Source organism: Sorex fumeus, unplaced genomic scaffold (genome assembly GCF_029834395.1).
Source record: "Sorex fumeus unplaced genomic scaffold, SorFum_2.1 ptg000037l, whole genome shotgun sequence".
In the NCBI taxonomy this organism is placed as follows: Eukaryota; Metazoa; Chordata; class Mammalia; order Eulipotyphla; family Soricidae; genus Sorex; species Sorex fumeus.
The window spans coordinates 6,627,976-6,646,283 of NW_026606094.1; positions in this window are offsets into that span (position 1 = coordinate 6,627,976).

Consider the following 18,308-nt stretch of genomic DNA (forward strand, 5'->3'; position numbering starts at 1 on the left):
TCGTGGATGTCTCCTTACAGTACTACGGTCCTGCTGGTTTTCTCTTGGGATGGAACCTTACATTCAGAGAGGTAGCGTGTGAAAAGTTGAGGTAGTTTATTGATGAGAACTGGTGGCAGGTTCTTCAGGTGTTCGGGTCTGACTTTGTTTGTGCCAGGTGCTGTTCACTTCTTTACTGACGAAATGAAGTGTTGGACTTCAGAAGGGAGAAGGTTGGAAATGGCATATCCATCCTGCAGAATTTGGTATATGGGCAGGTGGACATGACTGTTGAAGAGATCTGAGTAGAAAGTCATGGGTAATCTTCTCCATTCCCCTTCTGGAAGATGTAATAGATCCATCAGGACACTCAAGGGCAGTCTTCTTGGTCTTGTAGTTGGCTAAGGACAGGCGGGCATTGCTAATGCTTTTCCCAGCTTCTGCCACATCTGCCAGCACTGCTGCTCTACTTTCTTTGAGGTCTTCCTTTATCGCTTCTCTGCACTGCTTTGCGAGCTCGGACGTTGGCTTGCAGTTGCCTGAGGTTTGTGCCAAACCAAGTTAGCGAATGAGCTCAAGAGTTTTCAAAGACAGGCATCCTTTTGTGGCTATCTCTCTCTCAGTGTTCCTCACACAATCATGGAGGTGCTGAACCAGTTGATCATATTCCTTGTCAGTCTTGTCAATGATGGCATGTTCCCATGTTGCTGCAATGGTGGCAAAGAGCTCCCAGTTGATGGTCATTCTGGGAGTTTTCTTCTTAAACCCTGTAGCCTTTCTCCCCACTCTGTGAAGTAGAATTTTGCATGAAGGAGATAGTTGTCTGTTCCCATTTGGAATTATGGGATAACAGCGACATTGATGAGACAAAATCATCGATTGAATATGAGGTGGTCAATTTCATTGTGGAACAATCCACCAGGAGACTCTCATGTCCAACGTTTAGATTTGGTCTTTTAGAACTGTGAGTTACTATGGATGGTGTTGGTCGATAAGATGAACTCAAGACAGTCTCTCACCCTGTTCATTCCATTCTAGTCCATGGGCCCTGATGTGAAATTCTTTGGCTGATCTTCTCAGTCTTATCTTGGCATTAAAATCACTGATAATGATCTTGTAGAAGGTGTGGTCTACTTTTTAGAACTTTTCCAGCTCCATGTAGAAGTTCTCAATTTCTCCTTCATCATAGTTGGATGTTGGTGCATAGACAATGAAGATTGAAATTGCAAGCAGTGAGCCACATCTATTCAAGTGTAATCGTTCAATTCGGGTTGTTAGGCATTTGAATGAATCAATGCTCATGGCCAAGTTCATGTTGACAAGGACACTGATACCACCGATGTCTCTTTTGCTTCATGTTCCGAAGAACATTTCTCCAGCGTCGGAAACAGCGTGATGTTATTGATGCCTTCTCATCTCAGTCAGACCAATTATGTTGTACTTGATCTTTTGAGCATGCACAATAAGGTCCTCAATGGATGCCTCTCATACCAGCATACGTGCATTGAAAGTACAGAAAGTCATTTTTGTCCTTCTTTGTTTCGGGAGCCTAGTTTGGCTTTGAGATTTTATCAGCATCTCCTTGCTCTTCCTTCTTAATACTGCCATATTGGTGGCTCTTTCATGGTCAGGGGAATGAGACCCATTGTATTTGCTGATTTTGGCATATCGAATACGCCACGAATAGCTTGCCAGGCTCTTCCTTATGGGTGAGATATTCTAGATAGCTTGCAAGGCTCTCCGAGAAGGATAGAGGCTTTTAGATTGGCCTGTAATCGCCCTTGTAGGTGTTCCCATATTTGGACCCTATCAAATATGGTGCGGTAATCTTGGAAGATGGGTATTAACTGTTTTATGGCATGTTGCGCAAAGCTGCCGCATGGTCCAGAAAGCATTTTGGAGCATGGTCGCGGCTGGGTAGTGGAGGTAGTGGTGGTAGTGGAGAGGTGTTTATCTGGTACTGGTAGGGTGGGTCTTCTTTGTGTAATCCCTGGGTCACTGGAGGTTGGTGGAAGCAGTCAGACCTGGGTAGGGTGGGGATTCTGGTTTTAATTCCTTGGTCTCCAGAGATTGGTGGGAGCAGGCAGAGGATCTCTTTTTTAGGGTCTTATTGAGTCTGGAGTCCAAGGTCATAGAGTTCCACTTATCTGTTTCTGTGGGGCTTCACTTGTGCGTGAGTCTCTGCCTGAGCATCCAGAAAGCATTCTGGGCTGTGGTGGCAGCTGGGTAATGGAGGTAGTGGAGGTAGTGGAGTAACACACAGTAACACACTTCCATATTTAATATAATAATAGCTAATTTAAAGTGAACTTTCCCTTCCCAAATTTATTAATAGAAATATAGTTAAGATTCATTATGTCATTTAACACATATCAATATATACTATACACGTTTTTTTAACAATATGTAAAAGTAAATTTAAATTAAAATCCAGATCCTGGACGAGAACAGTGCAGTCTTCTGCCCCCGCGCCTGGGTGTTCCTTCCCGGGGCCCCTTGGAGGGGAGCAGGTTGAGCTTTCCTCCCCGCCCCGACCAGGGCTCTGGCAGCCGAAGACCTCCAGGACCAGCCACCACCGTGCTGATACCACTCTCTGCACACATGAAGGTACTGGCAGAGGGACAAAGCCACGCGGGTTCCGGCGCCGAGACCTCCAAACCTACTCGGATTGGAGTCGAGCATCTTCCACCCAGATCCTCCAAATTCCAGTAGGCGGGGGTCACACCCACCACCTGGCCCCCTGGCGCCGTGTAATCCCATCAGTGGCCAAGACTCAGAGACTATAAAATCCAGATTCTGGAACCGCGCGGCCGCAAATGCGGCCGCGCGATATCTTATCAGAACTTTTTTTTTATGACATCTTATTGTCTCCTTCCTTCTTTGGACAAACTTGCAGGCTATCGAATGTAGCCTGCCCACAGGGCTGAGTCTGGCAAACTCCCCGTGGCGTACCAAATATGCCAAATACCAGTAACAATGATGGATCTCATTCTCCTAAAGAGCCTTGAATATAATCTCAGGGCTAGGATGAAAGAGACGTTACTGGGGCCTGCTCAAGGCAATCGACGAATAACAGGATGATGAAAAAAATGAAAAAAAAATTTAAATTGTTTTAATTTGGAACTGGTGAGATACTACAGATTGTACATTACACGTGTACAATCCTGGTTCCATACTCAGTACCCCATATGGTCCTCCAGCATCACTAGGACTAATTCCACAGAGCACAACGCATTTCTGGTTGTGGCCCTAAAACCAAATTTAAATACAAAAACCAAGCTATTGTATTTATACACATATACATGTATATACATGCATGTATACATGCATATACATACATATACACAGGCATGTATACATATATATGTATTTCAATTTTAATGTATTATATAAAATATTTATTTCAATGTATAATCAATTTAAGAATAGTAGTGAAGTATTTTAGTGTATTCAATGCACATTTTTGTAGCCTTATATATAATTTGTCCAAACTGGCAGGCTACCGAATGTAACCTGCCCACAGAGCAGAGTCTGGCAAACTCCCCGTGGCGTACCAAATATGCCAAATACCAGTAACAATGATGGGTCTCATTCTTTAGGAAAAGAGCCTTGAATATAATCTCAGGGCTAGTATGAAAGAGACGTTACTGGGGCCTGGGGCCTGCTCGAGGCAATCGACGAATAACAGGATGATGAAATGAAATGAAATGAAAAATGTATAATTTACACTCGTATTCCATATTTCTGTTTTCTTGTTCTAAGGAGGCATCACAGTTAACAATAGCACTGAAGTTATTATATAATGCTTCAGAATTATACCATTTTCCCATTCACCCTACTCCATTTGGTCTCCTCAATTCTTAGTGCTGATGATTATATTTCAGTATGGATGTCTTTGGGGGATTTTATAATGTGTTTCTTTCTTCTTTCTAATCCAATTGAGCAAGCTAATCTGGTAATGGACTTTTTCTCTCTGACTCAAATCACTTTGTAAGACTCCCTTCAATTCCATCCAAGATGTAGCAAGCTGTATGGTAATCTATTTTTATACTTGAGTAATTATAACTCAGTGGTGTCTGAATATATACAACACATGTATTTACCACAGTTTCTTTATCCACTCATCTGTTGTTGGAACTCTGGTTGTTTCTAGATTTTGGCTCTGGTAAATAATATATCAGTGAATCTAATTGTGAATATGTCCTTTTAGGCTAATGTTTTTGTGTTCTAGCATTTGATGGTAAGTAGTGGAAATACTGGATCATACTAAAGTTTTTTTTAAAAAAAATTCATTTAATGTTTTTTAATTAACCTTTTTGCATGTATGGCATGAGGATGTTTTTTTTCATTTTTTTCCACATAGCTAACAATTTTCAAAGCACCATTTCCTTAATTGAATACTAATTATCTGTACATTTAAAGGATAACTTCTGGGCTCTGAATTCTATTTTATTGTTCTGAAGTTCTTATTACAGTAGCATGTGTTTTTGATTGTTATTCCTTTGTAGTAAAGTTGGAATTCTTATAATGCCATGCCTCTCATCATTGTTTTACATAATTGTTATTCAGAAAATATGATGGCACCAAAAAATTTTAGAATCAATTTTTTCTAAGTCCTTAAATAATGCAATGGGAATTTTTATGGGGACTCAATTTATCTGCACATTGCTTTGGATAAGATGGCAATTTTAACTATGTTGCCCTTCTAACACATGGGAGAACATGTTTCCATTTCTTTATGCTTCATTTTATTTCTTCAAGAATTGAATTATAAATTTTTACAAATAAGATATTATTAGATTTATTCCTAGTTACTTGAATTTTGTTGACATGAATATCATAGAATTGTTTTCCAAATTATTTACTATATTTTTATTTATCTATGATGAATGAAACAAATTTCTTTGCATTAGTATTTAGCCTAACTTACTGTATATACTTATATACAGTATTTATAACTTACTGTTATATATAAGGCAAGACGATTTCAGGTTTTAGTTACAATGGATGACACACAGAAAGGTGGTAAAAGTAATCCAGAAGATACACAGTCTGTTCACTTTGAATCCAGAACTTCAGCATGCTCAGTATTATCAAGTAGTAGTCCAGAGCCTAATGTGTTAACTATCCATGTTGCTTCACATATGCCAGATCGTTCCCACAAAATCCCTGCTTTCGAAACAAAGACAGAAACTGGACAATCCACCAAGCTTGGACAATTTCAGGGGACAACTAAAGCAAACAAGGTATATCGCTTCTCTATATCAAGAACTGAAGATAAGATTGGTGAGGCAAAGAAAGAGGTACTAGTGATATCTCCTCTGTCTGTGGATTTGGAACAAATTGCCCTTCCTGCTGTGATAATAAAGAAAGAAAAGTCAGAACTCTCAGATCCTGTGCATCTGAATGGACCATCTTCTGACCTAGAAACAGCTTTTCTACGTAGAGATGTGGATGATGGTTCAGGCTCTCCACACTCGCCACCTCAAGTTCTCTCAAAGAGCCTTCCTATCCAGAACCGAAGTCAAAGCTTTAGTAATTCACTCAATTCCTCTTACATGAGTAGTGACAACGAGAAAGACATTGAAAATGAAGACTTAAAAATTAGAACTGAGACAACTAAGAGAAAAGTAAATATGTTTCTTCATGTGTAAGATTAATGGCAGATAATAATATGTAGTTCCTGGCACCTAGATCAATATTCTTGTCACTACAATAGGTTTAAATTTTATTTCTTTTAGGTTGAGTGCCAGAGGTATGAAATACGTAAAGTATACATGCTCTGCATGTGCTCTGAGGCCCTGGGTTTGATACTCAGTACCATGGAACCCACCCTCATCTTTGTCAGGTGTGGTCCCCACAACTAAAAAAATATGGGCATGAATTGCAAAAGTTGGTTATTAGAATACAGTTCTTACTGATTCCTATTTACTTATTTATAAACAGTTTATTGGCCTAGGGCAGGCATCCTAGGAAGGTCAGTGAGAGGAACTTGGCAGTGGTTTGGAACTCTGCATTCTTTTTCTTTTTTGGCTCCCACCCAGAGATACACAGGGGTTACTCCTGGATTATGCACTCAGGAATAACTCCTGCCGGTGCTCTGGGGACCATATGGGATACTGGAAATCGAACGTGGGCAAACGTCCTACCCAATGTGCGATTGCTCCAGCCCCAGTTCTTACTGATTCTTGACTTTTTAAGAGTTGCGTGGAAAACATTTTGGCATAGATAATCTATTTAGTACATTTCTAATTATATAAACTTCAGTATTAGTTGTTACATTATTATTTCAGGTGTTTGCCTTCCATGCGGCTGACCTGGGTTCGATTCCTCCATCCCCTCGGAGAGCTCAACCAGCTACCTAGAGTATCCCGCCCACAAAACAGTCTAGAAAGCTCCCTGTAGAGTATTTGGTATGCCAAAAATGGTAATAACAAGAAGTCTCACAATGGAGACATTACTGGTGCCTGCTGGAGTAAATCGATGAATAATGGGAGGACAGTGCTACAATGCTACTATATATATTTATTATTTGGATTTTTGATGACATCTTTAGAATATACAAAGAATGATATTAAGTGATTTTCAAGCATTGAGAGTTTGACTTTCTATCAGTTTCTTTTTCTTTTCTAATTATAATAGCCAAAATTTTCAGCCCTATCTTGAAAAATTGCTTAAACGTGGACAATGGTTTTAATGTCTGATCTTAAAGAAAAGAATGTTAGCTTTTCCAGCTTAATGATGAAAATATATGTAGTCTTGTTGTTTATGGTCTTTTAAATATTAGGATAAATTCTTTTGACCCCAGCTTTATTGAGATTTTTCATTGTGAATAGGTATGGAACCTTGTCAAATGCTTTTTGCACATGCACAAATAATGATATGTTTTATTTATTTCCTTTTTTAAATGTGTTGTACTGATTTTCAAACATTAAAACATTCAGTCATAGAATTAATCTCACTTTATTATAATATATAATGAATTTGCCATTTTATATTCAATTCACAAAGATTTTACTGAGAATCTTTTCAGCTACATTCATTACTAATCCTCTGAAGTTTTCCTTGCTTGTAATGTCTCCGTTGATATTGGTATAAGATGATCTGGGTTTCATAGAAACTTCCAGGATTCCTGATTCTAATGCTTTGCAAAAGAGCTTATGAAGGATGCATATTGAAGAAATTTTCCTCAATATAGTCAAAGCCATCTACCACAAACCCACGGCAAGCTTCATTCTCAATGGGGAGAAACTGAAAGCCTTCCCTCTAAGATCAGGGAGAAGACAAGATTGTCCACTCTTGCCACTCCTATTCAATATAGTACTGAATGTTCTTGCCATAGCAATTAGATAAGAAAAAGATATCAAGGGCATGCATTTAGGAAAGGAAGAGTTCAAGTGCTCACTATTTGCGGATGATATGATATTATACTGAGAATATCCTAAAGACTTACAAAAAGGCTCCTAGAAACAGTCAGTCTGTATATTAAGTTGGCAAGCTACAAAATAAACCCCCACAAGTCCACGGCTTTTCTGTTACAAACAATGAAAGAGAAGAAATAGATATTCAACAAACAATCTGGTTCACAATAGTGCCTCAAAAAATCAAGTAACTTGGAATCAGCTTAACTAAAAAGGTGAAGGCCCTATAGAATGAAAATTAAAAAACAGTACTTCAAGAAATAGAAAGAACATTAGGATATAGAGACACATCCCCTGATCATGGATAGGGAGGATTAACATTATCAAAATACGTCACAAAGCACTATACAGGTTTAATCTGGTCCCTATAAGGATACCCTTGACATTCTTCAAAGAATAGACAAAACACTCCTGAAATGCATATTGAACAATAAATTCCCAGGAATAGCTAATGCAATCCTTGGGAAAAAGAAGATAGGGACCATAACCCTCTCCAACTTCAAACTGTACTACAAAGCAGAAGTAATTAAAACGGCAAGGTTTTGGGTTAGAAACAGACCTGCAGACCAATGGAACAGAGTGGAATATTCTGTCAGATTCATAAATATATGATCACTTAACCTTTGATAAGGAGCAAGAAATGTGTAGTGTCACAAGAAAAGTCTCTTCAACAAGTGGTGCTAGGAATACTGAACCTGTGAAAAAGTGATCTTTGACCTCTTTCTAACACCAGGAACAAAAGTCAGATCAAAGTGGATTAACCACCTCAATATCAGACCTGAATCCATAAGGTACATGGAGGAAAATGTAGGCAGACCCCTCCGTGACATTAAAGCTAAATAAGCCTCTTTAAGGATGAAACACCACTGACCAAGCAAGTGAAAACAAACATAAACAAATGGAACTACACTCAAAGAAGAAATTTTTGTACCTCAAAAGAAACAGTGGCCAAAATACAGAGAGAGCCCACTGAATGATAAAAAAATTACTTACCAGGATAATTTCCATGTCCATCCACTTATAAGCAAATTTCATGACTTCATCTTTCCTAACAACTGCATAGTATTCTATTGTGTGGGTAAAAGGGTAAAGGTAAAGGCCCTCCCTTTGATCATCGATTTGCTCGAGTGGGCCCAGTAACGTCTCCATTAGAGACTTTGTTGTTACTGTGTTTGGCACATCAAATACTCTCGGTAGCTTGCCGGGCTCTCCGAGAGGGGCGGAGGTATCAAACTCGGATCGGCCATGTTGGCCGCTTGTAAGGCGAACGCCCTACCGCTGTGCTATTGCTCCAGCCCATTGTGTGGGTATATCAAACATAAACTGGATATTAACCCCTTATCTTGTGTGGTTAAAAATAGATAAGGGGTTAATATCCAGGATATACAAAACATTAGTAGAATTATATAAGAAAAAATCCTCCTACCCTATCAAAAAATGTGGAGAATAAATGAACAGAAACTTCATCACAAAAGAAATACAAATGGCCAAAAGGCACATGGAAAATGATCTAAATCACTAATCATCAGGGAGATGAAATAAAAACATAATCTCTCGGTAATTCATAAAAAATTTTAAAAATTAAGGATGCATAATATATCCTATTTGAAGGTTTGGAAGAACTCAGTAGGAAATCCATCGAATCCTGGGATTTTGTTTTGTGGAGCATTTCAGTATTGTCTTGCTTTCATTAATAGTAATAGACTTAGGTTTCTAGTGTAATTTTTCCTCTTTTATTTAATATTTTAATTTAAAAATATATTATGATTTAGGTAGCACTGTAGCACTATCCTTCCATTGTTCATCGATTTGTTTGAGTGGGCCCAGTAATGTCTCCATTGTGAGACTTGTTGTTACTGTGTTTGGCATATCAAATACATCACGGGTAGCTTGCCAGGCTTTGCCGTGTGGGTGAGGTACTCTTTGTAGCTTGCCGGGTTCTCCAAGAGGGGCAGAGGAATCAAACTCGGGTCAGCCGTGAGCAAGGCAAATCACCTACCCACTATTGCTCCACAGGATGATTTAGGTAATATGATGATAATAGTGTTTAAGCTAACAATACCTGTGTACAAAGATATCTCACACTACCTCAACCAATGTACATGTAACTTTCTATCCCATCATTATGTCAATCTGCTTCTTCTCCACCCTCCACACCTGTATTCCCATTATGTGTTTATTGATCATTATAATTCCTCTCACCCTTCCTTCACATCTAAAATTCAGGACTGTAACTCATTTATCCAAGTTTTATTATTGGTTGATATTGTGCACTCCTTTTATTTGTTTATTGAGATATCACAGATAAGCGAGATCATTCTGTATTTGACCTTTTGTATTTTGCCTATTCAATCAGTATGTGTTTCTCTAATTCCATTCAAATAGCTGTGAACTGGATAACTTTATTTTTTGTGACTGCATAATACTGCATATTACTACTATATATAGAGAGATATATAGATATATAGATATAGTACTATATAGTACTACCTATCACTGTCACTGTCCTCACGTTGTTCATCAATTTGCTCAAGCAGGCCCACTAACGTCTCCATTGGAGACTTTTTTGTTACTGTGTTTGGCATATTGAATACATCAAGGGTAGCTTGCCAGGCTCTGCCATGCGGGCAAGACACTCTCGGTAGCTTGCCGGGCTCTCTGACAGGGGCGGAAGAATCGAATTCGGGTCGGCCATATTGGCTGCGTGCAAGGAAAATGCCCTACCGTTGTGCTTCCGCTCTAGCCCATAGTACTACCATATAAATGTATATATATATATATATATACATTTATTTATGTATTAATCTTTTGTTGGGATTTAACATACTCCATTTATTTATGTATTAATCTTTTGTTGGGATTTAACATACTCCATATCCTGGCTATTAACTAATAACTGGAGTGAATATGTGCTTGCCATTTTCTTCAAATTATTTTCTCTGTATTTTTTCCATTTACTCTCTCCCTAAATCAACAAACTTTGGAGGCAACAAATTCTACTTTAGCCATGGGTTCAGAGCCACCTGCTGAGTTGGAGCCCAGTACCACCATTATGTAAATTAATTTAGGAATATTTAAAACTTTTTGGAAGGGAAGTGTCGCCAGGTGGTGGTCAGGAGATTTCCATGGGTCACACATGATTCTCAGTCAACCAGGCTATTAGTTCAGTAAAAGACCCCAGACATATGGTGCTGATCAGGTCCCTCAATGTTCAGGCACTACTAAGGCCACAACTGGCAGTGCAGTGTGAAATCATGTCTGACCTGGGTTGAGTGCATGTAAATCATGCATCACCTAATCATTGAGATCATTCCGTGGTGGAGTGCATGTAGAACACGTACCTTAATCACTCTACTGTCTTCTGCTTCCAGTCATATTTTCTAAGTTTTCATCTTTTTACCAGATGATTTGGATAAACTAATTGACATTATTATGCCTCCACTATGTCATATGTCAAATGAGGATAAATCTCGCATCTGCCTCATAAGATGAAAATATATGATACATAAAAATGCTTAGAGCAGAGCCTGTATATCATTTTAGCCCTTAAGAAATAATAAGCCACTATGATAAATATCACTTTTACAGAACTCTATGTAGAATGAAAAGTATGATTTCTAAAATTATAGTTTGAAGCAATTAAATGGGCTTAATTCCATGATTCTTCATACTATATATGATATATATTTTAAACTATGAGTAAAGTATGTACTTCACTTAGAAATAGACTTATATCATTGAATTTAAATAATCAATAATTAAAATATTTCAAAGTGAGTTCAAGATATCATGATTTATTTAGAATATCTAATGGAATGCTGTCCTTAGACGCATACTTTTCTTTGCTTCTATATTCTAAGGTTCTTTGGGACCACCCAGAGAAGTCCAGGAATTACTCCAGGCTCTACACTGAAGTGACACTCTTGGCAGTGCTCAAGGACATAGAGGGTGCTCAGGATCAAATCAGATTTGCAATATGCAAGGCAATACCTTATGCTTTGCTATCAGAACAGCCACTAGTGTGCTTTTCTTAATCTTGAAAACATTAAAGCTGCTACAATAGGCTTTCACTATCACTGTCACTGTCCTCCCCTTGTTCATCGATTTGCTCGAGCGGGCCCAATAACATTGTGAGACTTGTTATTGTGTTTGGCATATTGAATACATCACGAGTAGCTTACCAGGCTTTGCCATGCGGGCAAGATACTCTCGGTAGTTTTCAGGGCTCTCTGAGAGAGGCGGAGGAATCCGACTCAGGTAGGCCATGTCAGCTGCGTGCAAGGCAAATGACCTACCTGCTGTGATATTGCTCCAGCCCACAATAGGCTAAAGCAATAAAATAATTATTGATTTAGTGATTGGAATACCTAGCCAAGGTAAATCATTATTAAATCCTAAGAAGAAAGGTACACTATAATCAATGCACATGAAATACTTATGACGTTCCAGGCAATTAAACAATTTTATTGAATTCATATGCTTAAAAGTTTAGCTATTGATGGAAATTTTAACAAAACATTTTAACAAAATATTTCATCAGTCTGGTATCAACCCTGTAATGTTTACTAGACTTCTAGTGCTTGGCCATTCTCAGGTCTTTCTGACTGTCTATGGAGATAACAGTGTGGCAAAGCAAATGGGTGTTTTTCATGAGAGTATTAATTAAGTGTCTGCTCTTATGAGGATGGGAAGTTTCTACTCTCTGTTGTAGTGATTCATAAAGGAGTTCATTATCTGACTATTGGCTATATTTTATCCTAAAGTTATCCTTTGAAAACTTCCATTTGTGTCACCACATAAATCACATTCAACCAGACACTTTTTTTGAAGACTCAACTGAAATTATTCTCTGACATCCACAAATTTTTAATTGCATGCTAGAATATGCTGGGCATCTAACATGATATTTTTCACACACTGCTGTTATTTTCACTTTACAAGTTTTCTAATAAAATGCAGCATACTTAATAAATAATAAAATTATTCTACTTCATATTGATTAAACTCTGACTATACTGAGGCTATCAGAGAAGAAACCCTCAAATGTTTTTAGAAGATGTGAATTAGTGACTAGAGAAAATAAGAAAATGTAGGTATACAGGATTCTCAAAGTTGACAATGAAGAGTCAAATAAATGAGTATTTTATAGATACCTGAAATTTAAATAAATACTACATCAAGAGTAAAAGTCTGTAGTATAATGAATAATTTAGTAGATAGATTACCTTTGATTCAATACAACTAAGATAAGAAAAAATCGGTAATAGCTAATAAATGTAGTTAATATTATGTATATAAACAGTTTTTATTATTAGAACAAAGCATTTTCAGAGACATTGTTTAACCTAGCATTTTTAACATTTTCTAATTATTGAAAATTACTTGTACATTTATTTGTAGTAAATTTGTATGATTGGAATTTTCATTTTTCTTAGAAGTAAACTTTTCCCCAAAATGTTACAGGTCTTTTCATTAGTATTTTGTTGAATGAAGAATACAATTGGCAACTCTAACAGATGCTATGAACAATAAATAAAATATTCTTAATCTTCACATAATAATTAGAAAATATGATAGGACATCCTCTTAAAAACTCAATGTCATGCTATGTAAATAATCAGATTAAAACCAAAAGTAGGTTCGATCAAAATCCAATATCAGTTTTCATTTACTTAGATTCAACTGTAGTATGATTAGTTGCTGTTGTTGTTCTGTTTTAGATTCATACCCACATGCTCAAGGCTATTGTTGGCTCTCTGTTCAGGGATATTACCAGTGAGTTCTCGAGGGATTATTTACTGTGCAGGGGCTCTAACTGGGACTAGCCACAAGAAGGAAATAGGTTAAAACAATGTATTATGTCTCTACTCCCTAATTTTCAAATAAAGGTACTAGTCAATTTTTAATTTATTGTGATAGCATGGCAGTAGGGCATTTGCCTTGTGCGCTGCTGGCCTGGTGGGGCCAGGTTCAATTGCTCCGCCCCTCTCGGAGAGTCCGGAAAGCTACCTAGAGTATCTCTCCTGCAGGGCAAAACCGGGCAAGCTACCTGTGATGTATTTAATATGCCAAACACAGTAACAACAAGTCTCACAATGGAGACATTATTGGGCCCGCTTGAGAAAATCAATGAGCAATGGGAGGACAGTTGCAGTGCAGTGATCAATAGTTTTTCAAAGACAGCTTATTTATGAAAAACCTTTTGCTAAAGAATTTAATTGCATGAATGGTAACAATGAGGGTAGGGTTTACATGAGGTCAAACTGTGCTCCATTCCTGGATTCCTTTGGGTCTTCTGAGCACTGCCAGGAGTAATTAATGAGAGCAAAAATAGGAGTAAAACTTGAGCATTGCCAAGTGTGGCTCAAACCCCACACGAAAAGTAAACTGTTATTAGGGGCATTGACACCTGCAGAAAATAGAAAATTTAGGTACACAGGATTTTTACAGTTGACAATCAAAAGTTAAAAAAATGAGTATTATGTATACATATATATGAATTCTAAATACAAACTACACTGAGCAAAAGTCAAGAGTCAATAATGAATAATATGGTGAATAGAAAACTATTTTATTCAATACAAGTAAAATCGCAGATGATATAACTAATAAAAATAGTATGATACATAGAAACAGTTTGTATTATTAGAACAAAGCATTTTATAAATCATTTTTTGTTTCAACGATTTGCAACATTTTACTATGATTGCAAAGCGCTTGTACACTTATTTGCAGCAAATTTGTATTGTCAATATCTTTACTAAGAAGTAATCATGACCTCAAATTGTTACAGGTCCTTTGATTAAACTTTCTAGGATAAAGAATAAAACAGACTACTCTAACTAGATATGTTGTGCACAATATAGAAAATATTCCCAATCTTAGTTTAACAAATAGAAAATATAAGACAGAAAACCCTCTTACTCAATTTATTTGGTAAATTAATAAAAGTAAAGTAAAAGTAAAGGCCCTCCCGTTGATCATCGATTTGCTCGAGTGAGCCCAGTAACATCTCCATTGGAGACTTTGTTGTTACTGTGTCTGGCGTATCGAATACTCTCGGTAGCTTGCCAAGCTCTCCGAGAGGGGCAGAGGAATCGAACTCGGGTCGGCCATGTTGGCTGCGTGCAAGGCAGACGCCCTACTCGCTGTGCTATCGCTCCAGCTCAAGCAGATTAAAACTTCAATGTGTATTAAATAAAAATTTAGTATCAATTTTCATTTATTTAGAGTCAGATTGTACAATGAATTTTATTTGTTTTGTTCTGTTTTAGGGTTATAATCACAATGCTCAAAGCTTATTCTTGGCTGTTACTTCATGTAGATATCCTGACAGTGCTGGGGGAGCAATTTGCTGTGCTAGGCTCTAAGTGGGGTCATATCCATGCAAGGTAAGTGTCCATTCCAGTTTTAATTTATTAGTCAGTCAATAATAATTTAAGGAAAATTTACTTACAAAAAATGTTTTTATAAAAAAAAACTGCGAGAATGATAGCAAAATGGATAAGGTTTGTATCTGGTGAACCTTGGTTCCATCTCTGGCATCCCATAGGGTTCTCCAAAGAACATTAAATCTAATTCCTGAGACAGACCCAGGAGTGACATCTCTGCATCGCCAGATATGGCCCAATTTCCCCCTTCCAAAAAAGTAAACTGTTATTAGGGGCATTCCCTATTCACATTTCAAATATCAAAGTGATATTTGGTGAAATGGGACTACTAAAATTTAATCTGAATAAGCTAAATATTCTACTGTAAAGGATATCAATAGAGAGAGTGTACATATACTTTCAAAGGTTTTCCTTGGTTGCTGTTGAGGATGGCTCTTCTGAGATCAATGGGTACATTTGATACGATTTTAAGAAAAACTAGTCTATGTGATAGAGAGGAGTCTGTGAGGTCATTTAGTTTACTAGAAAATCTTTGGCCTATTGTTGGTGGTTGTGGTGGTGGTTGTGGTGATGGTTATGGTGGTTGCTGTGGCAGTTGTGGTAGAGGTTCTGATTGGTTGTGATGGGGGTTCTGGTGGAGGTTTTGGTGGTTGTGTTGGGGGTTGTGGTGGGGGTTGTGATGGTTGCTTTGGTTTTTCTGGTATGATTGCCTTTGCATTTTTTTCTTGGGTTTACAAAGGTCAATATGCAAACTTCCTCATTAATGCATACCCTTATGTTTTTAACATTTTCTACTTTAGCATTCTTTTTACAAATGACATTGGTAAAACAGGTGCAATCAAATTTGTCAGAAAACTGCTGTAGATCTTCAACTGAGGGTTCCCCGTATATTGTGAACTTGTCACAATACGCAAACTTAATAAGAAAATTCCTTGGGTTCTGGTGAAGATAGTCATTTGAATTCCAGTTTTTCCTGGTACAGAATCCTCGATCTTGGCAGAGTGCTTGGTGACACATTTTAGCTGCTAGAGTGACATTGATTAAGTAAGGACTCAGTGTCTGCCTCTCAAAAGTTTGTAGATTTTTGCAAGCAACCTATACATATTAAGGAAATTTTGAATATTGTGGAACAAGATAGTTTACATGTGAATTAATTTATCATTGTAAATAGTGTATGAAAGCAAGAAAAACTAAAGCAGATCAAAAATATAGAAAATTAATCTTGTTTAGTGTAATAAGAAATAGTACTTCAAATAATTCTGTAAACATCTCTAACTGAATTTCACATGCTATTTCAGGTCAGGTAATAATCAGTGAAGTTTAACCTAGCTTAACTTTGACCTTCCTTAGTACTTGATGAATTTATGGGTATGGAGAAAGGTTACTGTGCCAGTTTGAGCAAGAGTCTGGGCCTATCTGTTGAGGATATAGCCATAATTCCACTGACTAGAATATAAGTCAATCTAGGAATCTTTCATTCTTTTGGATGGAAAGGGTTCCCAAGTGGTATTCATGAGGGTTCCATGTGCCAGAAACATCATTCTGTTTTGTTGTGAATACTTGTGAACCCTGTTGTAGTGACACAGGGCTCTAGTACACCACTAAAATCTCTGTCACACACACACATACACATACACACACGCAGCACTGCCTTCTCAGGACTAGCATTGAACTGATGTTCTGGTTGACTAAACTCATAGGGAGAGGCCCCTAAACCTTCTGATGCACACCTGGAACCATCATGAACACCACTCAGGAACCCTTCCCATGCCAAAAAAAAAATAAAGTAAAATGGAATTACATGATTTTTTACATTCTATAACAATTAATTTATTAACTCACAATTATTACAATTATTGGTTTTCTCAAATTGCCAATAAGTCAACTGAAACATTACAAAACAAGATTCTATTGATGACAAAGGACATGAAAAGTAAAAACTAATTTTTCAATGAACGAAGTAGCATTCAAATAAAAATAAATTGAAAATGTAGGAGAAATATATATAATGAATTCCAAGTGTGACAATAGTGAGGCAGTGTCACTGATGGAAAACTGTCATGTTAAAATTGAAGGACAGGTGCAAAGGTTTAGTACAGTGATTAAGGTGCTTACCTTCCATGTGATCAACCCATATTTTATCCTTATGGTTAAAATATGGTTCCCATATGGTTCCCATATGGTTCTTAAAATTCCTCTAGGAGTGATCCCTGAGCACAAATGGGTGTGAAAAAAAAACAAAAAAAAAACAGCTAAAAGACTATTTCTCCATAAATACCACTGGAGATCACTGAACCATATATTATACCCTGAGTCTGACCAGGAGTAATACCTGAGTGCTGAGTCAGCAGTAAGACCTGAGCAATATTGGGTGTGGTGCAAACAAAACCAAATTTTTTTGTTTCCTGGCATCTGAAAGCTCTTTCTAAAGTAAGTATTTTAGTAAGCATCTAAATAGCTCTCTCTAATTTTTTTCTTTTCTTTCTGTTATTTGGTGATCAAATCAGAGAAAATAAAGTATTCCAAATAGAATGACTGAGATCATATTAAAAGAATTTTAAAGGCTACTGTTATTTAAGTATTTTTTATAATTAAGGTAAAATTATGATGATTCTGATGGACATTAGAATACAGCCTATCTTCAGGTCTTACAGAGTAGCCTTTTCTCTACTAGAGAAAGAATCTTTATAATGACATCATTAGACTTTCTCTATGGCACTATTGAACTGACCACATTTTTATTACTCTGTTCCTTCCACACTGTGCAGCCAATAACTTTGACCCTTTTCCCTCTTTCTTGAAAGCACATTCTAATTTCAAGGCCATTACTCATGTCCAGAAACATGGTCCCAATTTCCATTTATTTAATGTTTCAATTTCATCTCATCAGATTGACCTGGATGTTTCTCAGGAGGGTTCCATGGGCTCCTCATAATTTTTTGCTAACCAGCTTTTTCTCAGTGAAACAGCTTGAGAATGCAGTGCTACTCAGGTTCCTTAAAGTTCAGCCATGGCCAGGGCCTCAACGGGCAGTGCTCTGTGGGGACTGCATGTAAAGACATTTGCCTTAATCCTTCTACTATCTCCTCATTCTATTAACATTTTTTAAGTCTTCCATTTTTATCCAGAGGGTTTTGGTTAAATCAATTGAACAGATCATGCCTCCACTATACTAAACATGAAGAATAAATACAGTACTGCCCAGTACAATGAAAATGCACTAGGTGCATAAAAGTATTAAGACCAGGCCTGCATATCATCCATTAGCCCTTAAGAAATAATAAAATAGCTAAAAGCATCAAAGTTTTAAACAGTCTTAAAATATATGACTTCTAAAATTACTATATAACGCAATGGGTTTAAATAAAGATACTTAATATTAAAAACAATATATAATTAAAAGGACACTAAGTAACAAAATAGGATACTAACACCCAAGAATGGCCAAGATTAGTACCACGAATTCTATTCCATGACTTGGAGGCCACCCACACATACTAGGGGAAAAGGGAGCTCA